The sequence below is a fragment of the Muntiacus reevesi genome, chromosome 15 (genome assembly GCF_963930625.1).
Source record: "Muntiacus reevesi chromosome 15, mMunRee1.1, whole genome shotgun sequence".
NCBI lineage: Eukaryota > Metazoa > Chordata > Mammalia > Artiodactyla > Cervidae > Muntiacus > Muntiacus reevesi.
Window position 1 is genome coordinate 45,089,458 of NC_089263.1, and position 16,292 is coordinate 45,105,749.

The 16,292-nt window shown below is 39.9% G+C and overlaps 1 non-coding gene across 1 annotated transcript; it reads right to left on the bottom strand.

Annotated features, from left to right (window-relative positions):
• Window positions 1-15,328: 15,328 nt before the first annotated feature.
• Window positions 15,329-15,435, bottom strand: LOC136147726 (U6 spliceosomal RNA). The gene has a single exon (XR_010659373.1). It is a non-coding gene; the product is annotated as a U6 spliceosomal RNA (small nuclear RNA).
• Window positions 15,436-16,292: the final 857 nt, after the last annotated feature.

Sequence of the window (16,292 nt, forward strand, 5' to 3'; positions counted from 1 at the left end):
GTTGAAGACAAGAGTTTTGCCTTCTAATGATTAAAACAATTCTTCAGTATCACTATTGTTAAATTTTGCATATTTCTATTATAAGGAAAAGTTAACAAAAATGAACTTTCTAGATCAAAAGATATGTAAGTGCTTAAGACTTATGAGACATTTTGCTACAAAACATCTAGCAAAACAGCAAGAGATAACCACACCTGTATGCAAATACCCCGTCACTTTGTAGTCTGGCAAAAATTACATAAAATTGTTTAAATTTTACATGTCAAAGATTACTACTGAAGATGAATATTTTAATATTTCTATTAGCCAGAAGTATTTCTTCTTTTGGGAGCTCCCTTCACACTTTCTTTAGCCAATTTCAAGTTTTGATGGCTTATCTATTTTTCATTTAAAGACTATTAATCCCACGTCTGCTGTAAATATTGTGAATTTTCCACTAAGTTTTCATTTACACTATAATTTTGTTTATTTTTAAATGCATGGATTTTGAAAAACACATCCATAAGTATTTTCATTTGTAATTTCTGCCTGTTATAGTTCAATGCTTGCAAGTCTTTTCTATACCTGCTACTCTTGTGTATAACAAAATCTTTCATCCAGTTGGAATTTATCATACGAAGTGAAGGTATAATTTAGTCATTAAATATTTTATATATTTAATATATAATTTAATATATAATTTAGTCAAATATATAATATTATATATTATATATTTGATATATATTTTGATATATATATCAAAATAATAATATATAATTTAATATATAATTTAGTCAAATAAATATTTTCCAAATAGTTAGACCTTTGGGCAGGCTCTAATGGTGTGGGACCTTGAATTCTCTTCAGAAAACTTTGGAATTTGTTCTGTAAGAGAATGTGGGAGGTACAGAAACTGAATGTTACATTGGATCCTCAGTGAACCGATAGGGGGCTCCAAAACTAGATGACAAGAGGATGGGTAGAGGGCAGTTTGAGAATGATAAAAACTAGACGAAATCAGTGTTTCAATGATGGGTAAGAAATTTTATGTCACTATTTTAAGTTCTCTCTTTAAGATGGCACTAAAATCATTAGCATTTTCATATGATGGCATTTCAGTATCAACAAAGAATTTGAAATAGTTTTAGATTAGTGCATGAGTGCTTAGTCACTCAGTCATGTCCAACAACCCCGTGGACTATAGCCTTCCAGACTCCTCTGTCCATGGGATTCCCCAGGCTAAAAGCAAGAATACTCGAGTGGATAGCCATTTCTTTGTTCCAGAAATCTTCCTGATCCAGGTACTGAACCCAGGTCTCCTGCATTACAAGCAAGTTCTTTACCTTCTGAGCCATAACTACCATCCCTCCTCCTCCTTCCTTTCTCTCTTGCCTCTCATTTCCTCCTTTGTCACTTTGTTCCTTCCCTCCTTTTTTTCCTCTTCTTTTTTGGTGAAAGCAGACCTAGAATAGAATTTCTAGTACAGGATTGATTACTAGCTCAAGTAAATCCTTAATCTCTTTGAACATTAGTACCTTATCTATAAAATGAAGCTAATAGCATCTGACTCATGGATCTCATTATCTGAATCAGTGCAGTTCAGTCAGTTCAGTCGCTCAGTCGTGTCTGACTCTTTGCGACCCCATGAACCGCAGCATGCCAGGCCCCCCTGTCCATCACCAACTCCCGGAGTTTACCCAAACTCAAGTTCATCGAGTCAGTGATGCCATCCAGTCATTTCATCCTCTGTCATCCCCTTCTCCTCCTGCCCCTAATCCCTCCCAGCATCAGGGTCTTTTCCAATGAGTCAGTTCTTCAAATCAGGTGGCCAAAGTATTGGAGCTTCAGCATCAGTCCTTCCAATGAACACCCAGGACTGATCTCCTCTAGGATGGACTGGTTGGATCTCCTTGCAGTCCAAGGGACTCTAAAGAGTCTTCTCCAACACCACAGTTCAAAAGCATCAATTCTTCAGTGCTCAGCTTTCTTTACTATCCAACACTCACATCCATACATGACCACTGGAAAAACCATAGCCTTGACTAGACAGTCCTTTGTTGGCAAAGTCATGTCTCTGCTTTTCAATATGCTATTTAGGTTGGTCATAGTTTTCTTCCAAGGAGTAAGCATCTTTGAATTTCATGGCTGCCATTACCATCTACAGTGATTTTGGAGCCCCCAAAAATAAAGTCTGACACTGTTTCCACTGTTTCCCCATCTATTTCCCGTGAAGTGATGGGACCAGATGCCATGATCTTAATTTTCTGAATGTTGAGCTTTAAGCCAACTTTTTCACTCTGCTCTTTCACTTTCATCAAGAGGCTTTTTAGTTCCTCTTCACTTTCTGCCATAAGGGTGGTGTCATCTGCATATCTGAGGTTATTGATATTTCTCCCGGCAATCTTGATTCCAGCTTGTGCTTCCTCCAGCCCAGCGTTTCTCATAATGTACTCTGCATGTAAGTTAAATAAGCAGGGTGACAATATATAGCCTTGATGTACTTCTTTTCCTATTTGGAACCAGTCTGTTGTTCCATGTCCAGTTCTAGCTGTTGCTTCCAGACCTGCATACAGGTTTCTCAAGAGGCAGGTCAGGTGGTCTGGTATTCCCATCTCTTTCAGAATTTTCCACAGTTTATTGTGATCCACACAGTCAAAGGCTTTGGCATAGTCAATAAAGCAGAAATATATGTTTTTCTGGAACTCTCTTGCTTTTTCGATGACCCAGCGGATGTTGGCAATTTGATTTCTGGTTCCTCTGCCTTTTCTAAAAGCAGCTTGAACATCTGGAAGTTCACAGTTCACGTATTGCTGAAGCCTGGCTTGGAAATTTTTGAGCATTACTTTACTAGCATGGGAGATGAGTGCAATTGTGTGGTAGTTTGAGCATGCTTTGGCATTGCCTTTCTTTGGGATTGGAATGAAAACTGACCTTTTCCAGTCCTGTCGCCACTGCTGAGTTTTCCAAATTTGCTGACATGTTGAGTGCAGCACTTTCACAGCATCATCTTTCAGGATTTGAAATAGCTCAACTGGAATTCCATCACCTCCACTAGCTTTGTTCATAATGATGCTTCCTAAGGCCCACTTGACTTCACATTCCAGGATGTCTGGCTCTAGCTGAATGATCACACCATCGTGATTATCTGGGTCCTGAAGATCTTTTTTGTACAGTTCTTCTGTGTATTCTTGCTACCTCTTCTTAATATCTTCTGCTTTTGTTAGGTCATAGCTTTTCTGTACTTTATCGAGCCGATCTTTGCATGAAATGTTCCCTTGGTATCTCTAATTTTCTTGAAGAGATCTCTAGTCTTTCCCATTCTATTGTTTTCTTCTATTTCTTTGCATTGATCACTGAGGAAGGCTTTCTTATCTTTCCTTGCTATTCTTTGGAACTCTGCATTCAAATGGGAATATCTTTCCTTTTTTCCTTTGCTTTTCACTTCTCTTCTTCTCACAGCTATTTGTAAGGCCTCCTCAGACAGCCATTTTGCTTTTTTGCATTTCTTTTCCATGGGGATGGTCTTCAGCCCTGTCTCCTGTACAATGTCACAAACCTCCGTCCATAGTTCATCAGGCACTCTGTCTATCAGATCTAGTCCCTTAAATCTATTTCTCACTTCTACTATATAAGGGATTTGATTTAGGTCATACCTGAATGGTCTACTTACATACTATTTTTGATTATTAAAAGTATTAATGAACAGTATTTATTTACCATTTAAATTGTTTCCTGATCATATAATAGGCATATTTCAAGGTTACATTAATTTTTGAATTTTTCCAGCTTAGAAACATGGCCTGAATGTTTTTGTGTGCAGCCTCAAGGATGGTACCAAGAGCAATTAGTTATCTTCTAAGCTCTTGGTTATTTGCTTATTGTTTTAATTGGCACAGAAAAGTAATTTTCTTACTGTCTGAAAGGGTTACTCCCATGCTTAGTATGAAGCTGCCCTCATGAAGCACCCACAGGACAGTGAGATGTGAGGAGGGTGGCAGGGCCTTCTCTGTAGAATGCTTCTCATTTTGTGGGCATTCAGCAACCATTTTTGAGCTCATTATGTTAGGGGGTAAAGCAACAAACATTCAGGGTAAGAATATTATCTCCATTTTACAGATGAGGTTGCAGAAACCCTGAGAGGGAAGCAACTTGACCAAGGGGCAAAGCTAGGCATCCCTACCTGGCTTTGTACACCTCCAGAGCAGGAGCATCCCTCAGGGAGGCCTCGTTGAGATGCCTGAGTGTATCCACCTCCACAGCCGGGCTGCTCTGAGACCCAGTACCAGGGAATTGTATAGCACCAGCATCCTTTTCTCTTGAACTGCTGGAAAGCATGCTTCTTGCTTCCAGCATCTGGAGCCTCATGGAGGACTTCCAGAAGGTTTTATCTGCCACTTTCTCAATCTCACTTATCAGTTGCTTGTGTATTTGGAGAAAGACAGGTTGGTAGAGAGTTATTGCTGCTGTTCAGTTGCTAAGTCGAGTCCGATTCCTTTCAACCCCATGGACGGCAGCACACCAGGTTTCCCTGTCCTTCACTATCTCCTGGAGTTTGCTCAAACTCATGTCCATCAAGTCGGTGATGCCATCCAATCATCTCATCCCCTGTTGCCCCCTTCTCCTCCTGCCCTCAGTCTCACCCAGCAACAGGGTCTTTTCCAATGAGTCGGCTCTTAGCATCAGGTGGCCAAAGTATTGGAGTTTCAGCTTCATCATCAGTCCTTTCAATGAATATTCAGAGTTGATTTCCTTGAGGATTGACTGATCTCACTGTAGTCCAAGGGACTGTCAAGAGTCTTCTCCAGCACCACAGTTTGAAAGCATCAATTCTTCGGTGCTCAGCCTTCTTTATGGCCCAACTCTCACATCCGTACATGACTACTCAAGAAACCATAGCTTGGACTATATGGACCTTTGTCAGCAAAGTGATGTCTCTACTTTTTAAAATGCTATTTAGGTTTGTCATGGTAGAGAGTAGAGGAATATAAAATAAACATTTTTAAGGGCTGCTAAGTGCCAGACTGAGCAAAGCACTGTCATCTCCATGGTTTCATTTAGTGGTTTTTCTTTTTGCTTTTTTAAACAATGATGGCATATAACAGGAAAATGAGCAAAACAGAGAATGGCTCTTCTAAAGAAAAAAACTCAAATAACCATCACCAACATTGAAAACTAGAACAGTGTTAGCACCTCATGATTCTTCACTGTCCATCCACACACCATCACCTTCTCTCCTGGGATGATTACTATCTTGACTCTTAGGGTAGTTACTTTATTGTGTTCATTTGTAGTATATCTGCTGAGCCTGCATGCATAAGCACTATGGTTTTTTCTGGCTTGGGTTTTAAACTTTATATGAATGGAATGGTATGGTATGTATTCTTTTGGGTATAGCTTTATAGTTCAAAATAACATTAGTTTGTGATTTATGTATATGTTCCCCACAGGTCTTTCTTTATTTCTTTCAAGTATAGCATTGCATTTATGAATAAAGGTGAAGTCACTCAGTCGTATCCGACTCTGCAACCCCATGCACTGTAGCTCACCAGGCTTGTCTGTCCATGGGATTCACTAGGCAAGAACACTGGAGTGGGTAGTCATGCCTTTCTCCAGGGGATCTTCCCAACCCAGGGATCGAATCTTTGTCTCCTGGTCTCCTGCATTGACAGGGGGATTCTTTACCATTGAGCCACCAGGGAAGCCCCTATGTAGTCTAGACATACAGCTTAAAAACCCCAAAAAAGAAAAGAAAGCTTCAAGTTTTGTAGTCCAGTATTATTCATTAAAATGTAGAAATAACCAGAGTGCCAAGAAAGCAGGTTGAGCAAATTGAGCAAAACTGGCGATCTAGGAGACTGAGCGACTGAACTGAACTGAACTGAACTGAACTGAACTGAGGAGACTGTAGTTCAGGAAGTTCTTTGGAACCTCCGGGGAGGTGCGGTCTCAAGCGCTTGTGCTCACCCTTCAAAGCGGTCCTAAACCTGGATCTCCGAGGCAGAATCCGCGAGTGGGCGCCCGCAGTGCGGATGAATCCAATTCTTCAGGGCCAGGACCAGCGGGCGGGGGCGGGGCAGGGACGGGTACCCGAGGGCGTAGCGCGTGGCTTGTTGCTAGGCGACGGCGCGCGTTCTGACGGCCCGCGGTGCGAGTCCGCCGGCCGCTGAGCCCCGGAAAGGCCGGTTGGAGACTGGGCCGCGAGGCCGGCCGGCTTCTCCGTCACCCGGGAGGCGGGTGAGAGGAGGACGCGGACTGGGGCGCGGGGAGCTTGGTCTGGGAGGCTGTGAGAAGGCAAGGCTGCGTTATTTCGGGGGAGCAGTTGTCACCTCTGTTCCGCCCCTCTAATCTCCAGGAAAATCAGGGCGGAAAAGCGTTGAGGTCGGAGAAGGGATTGGGGCTGGGGGCACTAGTCGAGGAGGACCGGGGGAGGAGTGAAAATCTAGTGGGAGGGAATAATAGGTCGATTATGATGACCAACTGTGGGGGAAATAGGAAGAGCTAGGAAGGCAAAAAGCGGGGGTGGGGGGATGTGGCGAGGGAAGAATCCGAGGGGTTACGGGGAGGCTGAAAGGTCACAATAGAGGAATTTAATTTCCAATTCCTTGACCTTTTCTGCTATCCCTTGACAGGGACTGGTTGTTTGGGACGACCGTTACACACATCGTTTGGAGACCTTCCCCACTTAGGTCAGTGTGTCTAATTTCGGAATAGGGAGCTGTTACTGAGTTTGACCCTAAAATTCTTTGCTAGGCAGTGGGACACTCTAGGATTACTTTGAGAATTATTCGGTCCCGAAGGCCACAGATCCACAACCAATCTACTGTGGACTACCACTGCAAGGATCCGAAGAAATTTAATAATTCTTTTTATTTTAAGCATTCATATGTAAATTTAACATGTTTTTTCCCTATTTACAGCTTCATAGAGGTATAATTATATTCAGTAAGGTGTACAGAATGTATGGTTTTTATAATGTTCAGGTGTCCAGTTTGATGAGTTTTGATAGCTGCAAACACTTTTCAAGCAATTACTACGATCAAGATAACAGAACCTTTTTCATATCTCTGCTGCCTTTGCTATCTAGCCCTGCACTCACCCTCTCCTACCACCTTCAACTACTGATCTGCTGTGTAATATCTTAGAAGCAGTTGCATTTTCTGCTAGTTTGTATAAATGAAAGCATCCATCGTATCTGGGTTCCTTTACTCAGCATAATGATTTGCCATGGCCTTTATCGTGCTTGAGCTTCCCAGTTGGCACTGGTGGTAAAAAACCCACCTGCCAATGCAGGAGATGTTAAGAGTCGAGGGTTTGATCTCTGGGTAGGAAAGATCCCCTGGAGGCTGGAACAGCAACCCACTCCAGTATTCTTGCCTGGAGAATTCCATGGACAGAGTCTGGCAGGCTACAGCCCATAGGGTTGTACAGAGTCGGACATAACGGAAGGGACTTAGCATGCGGGCATTGTCTTCATTACTGTAGTAAATAGTAAGTTTTGAAACTGAGTAGTGTAAGTCTACCTTTTTCTTTTAAAAAATCAATTTAGCTATTTTAAAATATTTGAATTTGTGAATACAATTTAGAATAAGTTTGTAATTTCTAGAAAAAAAAAGTCTGCTGTAATTTTGATTGGGAAGGCATGAAATCTATAGATCTATTTGGGGAGAATTGCCATTTTATCAATATTGTCTTGCAGTTTATGAACATGGTCCCTAAATTTATTAATTAATTTATTAATTATTATTAATTAATAAATTTATTAATTAATTTCCCTTGGCAGTGTTTTGTAATTTTCAGTGTAGAGATTTTGGACATATTTTTGTTGGATTAACTCCTAAGTACTTTATGTGTTTTTTTCCCAATTGTTTGATGTTAGGATATAAAAATGCTATTGAGTTTGTATATTAACCTTGTATTGTCCAACTTAGATAATTCATTCATTAGTACTAGTAATTGTTTTGTGGATTCCTTGAGATTTTTGACATTGAAATCACATCATCTGCAAATAGGGACAGTTTTACTTTTTCCTTTTCAGTTTTTTAAAAAAAATATTTATTGATTGATTTTGGCTGTGTTGAGTCTTAATTGTGGCGTGCAGAATCTTTCCTGCCTCGTTTGGGATCTTTGCGTGGATTCTCTAGTTGTGGCACGCATGCTCCAGAGATGTGGGCTCAGTAGTTGTAGCACACCAGCTTAGTTGCTCCGCTGGCACTGAGGGATCTTAGTTCCCCAACCAGGGATCATACCTGCATCCCCTGCATTGCAAGAGAGATTCTTAACCACTGGACCACCAGGGAGGTCCCTCCTTTTCAGTTTTTATTGCTTTTCCCTGCCATGTTGCAATCACAAGTACCTCCAATACAACATTGACTAGATACAGTAAGAGTTGAGGCATTTTTGTCTAGCTTTCAGTTTTAGGGGGAAAGCAAAAATAAAATATTAGCTGCAAGTTTTTTAAACTTTCTCTTAATCAGATTGAGAATATTCACTATGCTTCATAGCTTTCCTAGAGTTATTATTTTTATCACAAAAAGTGTTGAATTTTGTCATGTGATTTTCCATTATCTATTTAAATGATCATATGTTTTTTTCTCTTTTACTTTGTTAATGTTGTGAATTATATTGATTTTTAATGTTAAATCAATTTTTCAACTGTGGGGTAAACTATGTGATTAGGATATATTATTCTTTTCAAAATATTTCAAATATATTTCAGATATTTCAAATATATATTTCAAATATATTTCAAAATATTTTATCTTTTTTTTTTTTAAGAACCAGCTCTTGGTTTTCTTAATTTTCTCAATTATTTTTCTGGCTTCTATTGTTTACTTTGTGTATACTTTACTCCTCTTTTTCTAGATTCTTAAAGTAGAAACTTAGGTTATTGATTTTAAACCTATTTTTCTTTTTGATTTAAGCATTTAAATTGTACTTTTCCTTCTAAACAGTGCTTTAGCTGTGTCCCACACATTGATATACTGTATTTTCACTATTACTTAGTCTAAAATATTTCCTAAGATTCAATAATTTTTTGTATTGTTTTATTATCTATTAACTTTTTATTACACATTTTTGTATTACTTTAAAAAAGTGTGTCTTGCGGGAATTCTCTGGTGGTCCAGTGGTTAGAACTCGACCTTTTCACTGGGGTGGCCTAGGTTCAGTTCCTGGTCAGGGAACTAAGATCCTGCAAGTCATACAGTGTGGCCAAAAAAAAAGTTTCTCTAGAAGTTACAATACTTTGGCCACCTGATGCTTGGAAAGATGGAGGGCCAGAGGAGAAGGGGGCAACAGAGGATGAGATGGTTGGATGGTATCACCGACTCAGTGGACATGAGTTTGAGCAAACTCCGGGAGATAGTGAGGGATAGGGAAGCCTAGCATGCAGCAGTTCATGGGGTTGCAAAGAGGTGGACATGTTTAGTGACTCAACAAGAACAAGGAATTACAATATATACCCTTAATATTTCATGGTCTAGAGTTAATATTGAACTAGTTCACATAAAGTGCAGAAATATTAACAGCCATAGTTCCCTGCTCAGTAGTGTCTCATTCTTGGTGACCCCATGGACTGAAGCACACCAGGCTCCTCTGTCCATGGAATTCTCCAGGCAAGAATGCTAGGTGGGTAGCCATTCCCTTCTCCAAGGGATCTTGCCAATCCAGGAATTGAAACTGGGTCTCTTGCATTGCAGGCAGATTCTTTATGGTCTGAGCCATGAGGGAAGCTCCACAGTTTCCTTACCCACCCCCATTCCAGTCTCTTTAGTGTTGTCATATGCATTACATCTATGTATACAGATACTCCACAAGAAAATGTTGTAATATGTATGCAAAGATGGCTTGTTAAATGTACACAGATATTTGCCATTTCTGATCTTCATGCATTCATTCCTGTAGAATTTGATTTTCCACTGATACAATTTTCCTTCAGTGTAAAACTTTCCTTAGCATTTGTTGCAGTTTTAGTCTGCTGGTGAGTTATCATCTGTTTTCCTGTATCTTAGTTGTGTCTTCATTTTTTAAAATAATATACTTGCTAGATATCTAATTCTGGGTTGGCACTTTTTTTGTCTTTTAGCATGCTATGAATCTTCTTTCACTTTCCTGTGGTCTCAGGGGTGTTTGGTGGGAAGTTCATGATCGTTTGAATTATTTCCCTTTAATTAATGTGTTGTTTTTCTGTTTCCTTCAGTATTTTATGTTTGTGTTTGGTTTCCAGCAGCTTACATGTAATTTTCTTTATCTAGCTTGGAATAATGAAAGCCTCTTTGTTATAAACTTTTTGAATCTATAAGTTTATGTATTTCTCCAAATTTGGGATGTTCACAGACATCATTTCTTCAAATATTTTTTCCACCCCATTCTCCTCCCTCCTTTTGGGCTACCAATAATCCATATGTTAGAGTTTTTGATATTTTCTCACAAGACTCTGAGGACTTCTTTTTCTCAAAACTTTTTTCTCTCTCTTTTAAATATTGGATAATTTCTGTTAATTTATCTTCTAGTTTACTGACTCTTTCTCTAACATTCCCACTCCACCAGTCAAATTTTTATTGACAATGTTATATTTTTTCAGATATAAAATTTCTATTTCTTTATTTCTCTGCTAAGATTTTGTCTTTTTATCCCTCTTTAGCTAGATTGAGTATAGTTCATTACTTCATTGAGTATAGTTATAATAGTTGCTATGAAGTCCTTGTTTAATAATTTCAACCTCTGGGTCATCTCTGGACTGGCATCAGTTAATTATCTTTGCCATTGACATTGGGTCACATTTTCCTGGATCTTTTTATGCCAAGTATTTTCTTGTTATATCCTGAATACTGTGAATGTTTCTGTAAACTCTGGGTTCTCTTGTAGTTCTCTGAAGAAGGTTTACTTTTTTCATTTCATTTTTCATTTTCATTTATTTTTTTCACTTCATTTAATTTTCATTTAGAAAACATTTTAGATTAAATAATAGTGAAAATACAATATATCAAAATGTGTGGGATACAGCTAAAACACTGATTAGAGGGGAAAGTACAGCTTAGATGCTTAAATCAAAAAATGGAAATTCACCAGGTTAGACTCACTGTAAGCTCTCTCTCATTCTCTGTGATTGGAGGTACAGTCACTCAGTTCAGTCAGTTCATTTGCTCAGTCATGTCCGACTCTTTGTGACCCCATGAATTGCAGCATGCCAGTTCCTGGACTGCAAGGAGATCCAACCAATCCATTCTAAAGGAGATCAGTCCTGGGTGTTCATTGGAAGGACTGATGCTGAAGCTGAAACTCCAGTACTTTGACCACCTCATGCGAAGAGTTGACTCGTTGGAAAAGACCCTGATGCTGGGAGGGATTGGGGGCAGGAGGAGGAGGGGACGACAGAGGATGAGATGGCGGGATGGCATCACTGACTTGATGGGCATGAGTTTGAGTAAGCTCCGGGAGTTTGTGATGAACAGGGAGGTCTGGCGTGCTGCGATTCATGGGGTCGCAGAGAGTCGGACACGACTGAGCAACTGAACTAACTGACTGACTGAGGCCTCCCTGTCCATCACCACCTCCTGGAGTTTACTCAAACTCATGCCCATCGAGTCGGTGATGCCATCCAGCCATCTCATCCTCTGTCGTCCCCTTCTCCTCCTGCCTTCAATCTTTCCCAGCATCAGGGTCTTTTCCAATGAGTCAGCTCTTCAAATCAGGTGGCCAAAGTATTGGAGTTTCAGCTTCAGCATCAGTCCTTCCAGTGAACACCCAGGACTGATCTCTAAGATGGACTGGTTGGATCTCCTTGCAGTTCAAGGGACTCTCAAGAGTCTTCTTCAACACCACAGTTCAAAAGGATCAATTTTTCAGTGCTCACCTTCCTTCACAGTCCAACTCTCACATCCATACATGTCCACTGGAATAACCATAGCTTTGACTAGACGGACCTTTGTTGGCAAAGTAATGTCTCTGCTTTTCAATATGCATTCTAGGTTGGTCATAACTTTCCTTCCAAGGAGTAAGCGTCTTTTAATTTCATGGCTGCAGTCACCATCTACAGTGCTTTTGGAGCCCCCCAAAATGAAGTCTGACACTGTTTCCACTGTTTCTCCATCTATTTCCCACGAAGTGATGGGACCAGGTGCCATGATCTTAATTTTCTGAACGTTGAGCTTTAAGCCAACTTTTTTACTCTTCTCTTTCACTTTCATCAAAAGGCTTTTTATTTTTAGTTCCTCTTCACTTTCTGCCATAAGGGTGGTATCATCGGCATATCTGAGGTTACTGATATTTCTCCTGGCAATCTTGATTCCAGCTTGTGCTTCCTCCAGTTCAGAGTTTCTCATGATGTACTCTGCATATAAGTTAAATAAGCAGGGTGACAATATACAGCCTTGATGTACTCCTTTTCCTATTTGGAACCAGCCTGTTGTTCCATGTCCAGTTCTAACTGTTGTTTCCTGACCTGCATATAGGTTTCTCAAGATTGGAGGTCAAGTTCAGCTAAATCTCAGTTCAGCTCTTTAAGCCTTTGCTTCTATTTCCTATATGATTTTTAATCAGCACAATATGTTCTAGTAACTGTTATTGAGCTTTGAGTTTATCCCACATGTGCATGGTTCAGAAGTCAGTCTAGACTTGTATGGTGTTTAGACACAGAATTGGGGGATTAACTTCTCTGACTCTCTTTCCTCTGAAATTTCTCTCTCACTCCACAGTGGTGGTTGTTGTCTGGACTCTTTTCTCTAATTCTTCTGGCCAGAAGTCCAGCAAGTGAAGATAAAACATGGAGAGGAAAAACAGGCAGAAAGAGCTTTTTGCTCTTCTATTGCCTATTATGTATTTATGTATATATATATTTTGTGTGTATGTATGAGTATTCACAAGGGGTATGGACATACTCTAGGTACTGGTTATAAAGAGTTAAATAAGTTAAGCTTTTATAGTCACTGAAATTTCTGTGAGCTAAGAATACTGGAGTGGGTAGCCCTTCCCTTCTCCAGGGGATCTTCCCCACTCAGGAATCAAACCTGAGTCTCCTGCATTGCAGGCAGATTCTTTACCAGCTGAGCTACCAGAGAAGCCTCTGAATAGTTTAGAAAAATATCTTTTTGGAGCTTGAAGACAGCGTTTCTCTATTTTCTCTATCATTTTTAACCAACATGATATGTGTCAGTTATTATTATTGATATTACTAAGATTAAAGGCAGGAAAGCATGTATTATAGAAAGTGTGGGATAATAGAAAAAATTGCCATTATCCCATTTCTTAGCAAAATCGTTAAAATATTTGTACATTTCCTTTTGGACTTCTTAAGAAATTATTATCAGTGGGCAGACAGATCTCATTCCTACTAGTGATATTTCAAAAGCCAATATGATTTTCAGAATACTTTTATGTTCCTTGCAATACTGAAGATTTTACTAGATGAAATAGGCTGTCTTTGGACATTTCTTTTGGAACTTTGGTGCTGTGTATTGTGAGTTGATGTTGGTGTGAAATTTAGGAACTGAATTGAGATATTTGGCTATGAACTCAACTTAAATCTTATCCTTAATGGGTCACTGTTCCCACCGAGGTGCTGATATATAGGTGACTATTTGTAGGAGGTGGTCAAGGAAAAGTAATTCCAATAACCAGCTGGAGCTTTGATTCAGTTCCCCAGGTAATACTCTGCTGGACTAAGACTCCTTGCCCTGTGTGAAGTGTTCATGTGGCTTGGAAGCAAATCATCTGGTAGTCTGCTTTATTTATTTCTGCTTTAGAGTCTAGAGCAGAGTTCTGGATCTTCTGTTCTAACAGGAGGAACAACCAAACCTGCAAGAACCAGAGAGCAACCTGTCTCAGAGTCTAGAGAATTCAGGCAGGCAGCCCTCCCTGGGTCTTTAGCTCTTTCGGGCTGGGCGCTCACTTTTTGTGTCTGACCGACTTTGTGGGAAAGGAGAGAAGACTGGCCCTTGGCCTCTGACTACTCACTGCTCAGGCACTGAACATCCTGGTAGAGGAGTAAGGAAAAGGCAGAGTTTCAATGCTTGGGAAGGAAGAGGAGGGCGAAATTACTGCTCATTCTGTCCCATTCAAAGTGTAGGGTAAAGAGTCAACCTGGATTGTGAGCAGCAGGTGTGACACTGTATGTTAATTTTAATACTTCCTTCTTTTGGGACAGCGACATTATTTTTCCTTGATTATCTCCAAATCAGAACTAGGCTCTCTCTCTCTTTTTTTTTTTAATAAATTGCTATCAAAAAAAGAGAACTTGTTTTTTTCCCATGAGATTGGATGTTTAAAGATCATTTTACATATTTTGTAGTGTTAAGGGGTGGATGGGGGCTATGAAAGCACTGGCTTTGATGACCTGGCTCATTTGCATCAGGATACCACCTTCCTTGAAAACACAATAGAAGTTCCATTTCCCACTGTTTCATTTTTACAAATAAAGAACAACTTTCCTAGGCGGAACTCTAGGGAAGGTACTGAGAAATGTTAAACAATGACCACTTGTTAAACTTCAATAGCAAACCTAGGGCCTGAGAGAAGTTGGAAAGAAATACAAAGCAGGAACTAAGAAACAAAAGGGAAGTGCAGTTGAGCGAGTCAAATCAGATTCCCATCAGGTACTAATGTCTTTCTAGTCTGTGCTCTGTTCCAGTTACTACCTTTCAGTCTTTTGTAGGAAGTAATGCAGATGGTGTAAGGATGAGCATATTACCACCTGTGCAAACAGTAAACAGCCACAATACTATGAGGGTGGTTATACAGAAGTTTCTAAATGAGGAAACTTCCTTAAGGGCTTTAGAAGTCATTTCTTTTTTTTTTTTTTTATTCATAAAGTGTTTATGATATAAGCTGTATACCAGGTAGAATCCAATAATGCACACAAACAATTAAAATATAATTTAATAGACACTGCCTAGAACTCCTTAAAGGGGCTGTGGAAGCCTAGAAAGCAAAGCAGACTTTGCTGAAAGAGGTTGGGGAAAAGAAATGACACGTATTTTCCTACCATAGGAAGAACACAACAGGGCTCCTCAGATGTTGAAGGTGGAATATACACAGGCCGAGAGGCAGGAAGCTTGGAGTGTGCTTGGGGAATGGCAGGTAGTTTAGCATGGTGAAGTGTAGTGTGAGCAAAGCTTGGAAAGTGGATCAGGTGGGGAGGCAGGACATAAGAATAGAACATCTGGTTATTGCGGTTGGGGAGGGTCTACTTTGCCTTGCTTGGGAATTTGTTGTTTTTTTTTTTTTTCATGTCTCTCTTTTTTTAAATTAATTAATTAATTTATTTTTTCATTTATTTTTATTAGTTGGAGGCTAATTACTTTACAATATTGTAGTGGTTTTTGCCATACATTGACATGAATCAGCCATGGGTAAAAATATGGAACACTTCATGAATTTGCATGTCATCCTTGCGCAGGGGCCATGCTAATCTTCTCTGTATCGTTCCAATTTTAGCATATGTGCTGCCGAAGCGAGCACTAGAAGTCATTTCTAATGTTCATATTCTATGGCTTGGAAAAGAGGCAACAGATTATTATTTTCATTTTTTAATAAGAAATCTTGTTACTGATAGGATTAAATTGTCCAAGGTGTAGTCAGTGGTTGAACTGGGTGGAGACAGAAAGCCTACTGATTCCGAAATGAGAGCTCTGTCATCTAGCGGGGTCTTGGATTTGAGAACGAGCAGTGACAATTTTAGTGATTAAAAGCAATATGGCTATATTTAGAGGCTAAATAGGATGTTTTCTTCATATAACCCATTCAGTTCAGTTCAGTTGCTCAGTTTCGTCCGACTCTTTGCAACCCCATGGACTGCAGCATGCCAGGGAACCCTGTCCATCACCAACTCCCGGAGCTTGCTCAAACTCATGTCCATTACGTTGGTGGTGATGCCATCCAACCCATCCAACCATCTCATCCTCTGTCGTCCCCTTCTCCCACCTTCAGTCTTTCCTAGCATCAGGGTCCTTACAAATGAGTCAGTTCTTCTGCATCAGGTGGCCAAAGTATTGGAGCTTCAGCTTCAGCATCAGTCCCTCCAATGAATATTCAGGATTGATTTCCTTTAGGATTGACTGGCTGGATCTCCTTGCAGTCCAAGGGACTCTCAAGAGTCTTCTTCAACACCACAGTTCAAAAGCATCAATTCTTTGGTGCTCAGCCTTCTTTATAGTCCAATTCTCACATCCATACATGACTATTGGAAAAACCATAGCTTTGACTAGATGGACCTTTGTTGGTAAAGTAACATCTCTGCTTTTTAATATGCTGTCTAGGTTGGTCAGAGCTTTTCTTCCAAGGAGAAGTGTCTTTTAATTTCATGGCTGCAGTCACCA